The sequence below is a fragment of the Crocodylus siamensis genome, chromosome 1, assembly GCF_052110815.1.
Source record: "Crocodylus siamensis isolate JL-2025a chromosome 1, ASM5211081v1, whole genome shotgun sequence".
Classification (NCBI taxonomy): Eukaryota; Metazoa; Chordata; order Crocodylia; family Crocodylidae; genus Crocodylus; species Crocodylus siamensis.
The window spans coordinates 155,272,060-155,274,430 of NC_143395.1; positions in this window are offsets into that span (position 1 = coordinate 155,272,060).

Consider the following 2,371-nt stretch of genomic DNA (forward strand, 5'->3'; position numbering starts at 1 on the left):
GCACTATGAAAAGGCCACTAATGTATATCTTATTGCTTATAATAGACAAAAGTATGTTTTCATTATTTTGGCTGGGCTTTCCAGCTCAGATGAGCTGAGACCTAGACCCCAGCATGTGAGTAAGAGGACAATGAACCAGTAGGGCAAAAATGAAATGGTTTGGGGATGACTTGCTGCAAGAAACGCACAATAACTTACGTTCAGGTTAAGCCTGTCTACATACCAGGAAAAGGAGGAAAGGGGTAGGGAATGAGAAGAAAAGGAAGCAGAACAGGGAAGGGGAGGACAAAGAGTCTCGCAGTGCCAGTTCTTTGAGGGAAGATGAAGGAGCAAGACCCAGAACATCAGAGAGAGCTGTTTGTGTGGCTGGTTACCAAAACCTGAAAACCACAGTTCCAGCACCATCTTCTGAACCTGCTACCACACCATCCCATGGATGTGGGTACAATGCCCCACTTCCACAGTACCATATTTTGTAGCCTATGTCCCCATTGGAAAGTTTGGGGGTTGGGTGGGCTATGAACCAATCCACGAACCCCTGGAGTGGCAAGATGCTCTCTCGACATTCTACACCCCATGCAGTGACAGGGTGAGGAGAAATGGCAGGCTGCAGAGCTCAAGCAAGACCAATTACCAATGAGATTGCTCTGAATGTTACTGGATGCACTGGATACTCCATTTATGCCCCTTCATACAATATTCTGTTTTTATTGCTGTTTGCACACTTTACTCACTAGCAGCTGAGATGCCTGTAATGGTTTTCCATACAGCATGTGTTATTTTAATGCCTTTTTATTTCTTAATAAACTGATTGTGTTGTGGAATACATTAGTGCGTGGGTGCTTAGGAAAAAAGAAAAGGTCAAGAAGATGTACACAGAGCTTTTAATAAAGTGTAAAACTCAGTTATAACTACATAAAACCAAGAGCAAATAACCTGATGCTTTGTACCACAGCACATAGCATCTCATTCCTACAGCACTACATCACACGTCTTCATATGCATTATTCTACAGCTCAAGGATGCCAGGTCACAAAGCACGTTTCACTTCTCTTGGTCATGTGAACCTGTCCCTAGGGAAAAATTACATGTTATGATTGCCTGCAGACCAACAATTTTTGCAGCCCCCTCCTGGAGGAAACATCTATTCTTATTCTCAGAGATGTGTCCCAGGGCTCAGCCTGCCACAACAATATGAATGGCATTGGGCAGATGGACATTCTGAAGGATTTGTAAGCATTGCCATCATGCCCTCAGCCTGCCAAATACACACTCCAGCACCCAGGGGTGCCAATCCAGATCAATTACAGCAAGCATTAGCTATTTCCATTCTGCCAGCAGCATCCAGACTACAAGGCCTCCTAACCAAGATTTGCTGCTGCCTGCTGAAGATCACAGACCACTACTGAAATGGTCTTCATTGTGCTCTTTGTCTACACTGTTACTGCACCGAGAGGTAAAGCAGACCCATCGCTGCTAGTTCCATGCTTTAGCATGAGCATAGTCAGAGTGGACAGAAGCACCTAATCAGTGTAGAAGTGGTTTAATGGATGAGTCAAGGATATCTGAGTAGTACAGATTTTGGCTGTGGGTTCAATGTACCCAGATGTCCAGACCCAGGTAAGCTATTGAAGACACACCTGTGGAGTCCCTTTTTCTGGGGTGATGTTGGCAGTCCTCTCTCATTGCTTGTAGAGGTAGTTAACAAACACTGCATTGATATGCCTAGACCAGTGGCCTCCAACCTTTTTAAGTAGGAGATCACCTTTGGCATTTAAAAGCAACCCAAGATCTATAATACGCCGCTGCCACCCCCCCGCCCCCCCCCCCCCGAAAGTAAGTCTGTGGAGAGGAAAGGGTGGGGCACAGATAGAGGCAATGGGAGAAAAATTATTTGGGAGTGCACCTCCCCAGAAGGTAAAACCCACCCAGCCAGAGCTCCACTTAATTTACCCCTACTCCTGCGGCACCATCCCTCACTGCAGGGGCCTCGATCTAGCCCCTTTCCTCCCCCATGGACTGACCTGCTGGGCTGGGGTGTATGCATGCATGCACACGGGCACTCAGACCCCCACCCCAACCTTGGATCAACTCTAAGAAGCTCCAAGATCTACTGGTGGATTGAGATCCACTGGTTGGTGACCACTGGCTTAGAGCATTCACATGTCAGAGCTATTATTTCAGGCTGCCTGCACAAGACAATACATTTTGAAGCGCTTCCTTGTAAACATGAAGGCAACAAACTAATTTTTAAATGGAAACTGAGATTTTAATGTCATTCCATGACTCCATGATCACAGACCTACAGTGAATGTGCCTGAATTTGGCCCTGATTATGAGTACTGAAATACAAGCTCCTGCATTACATGTC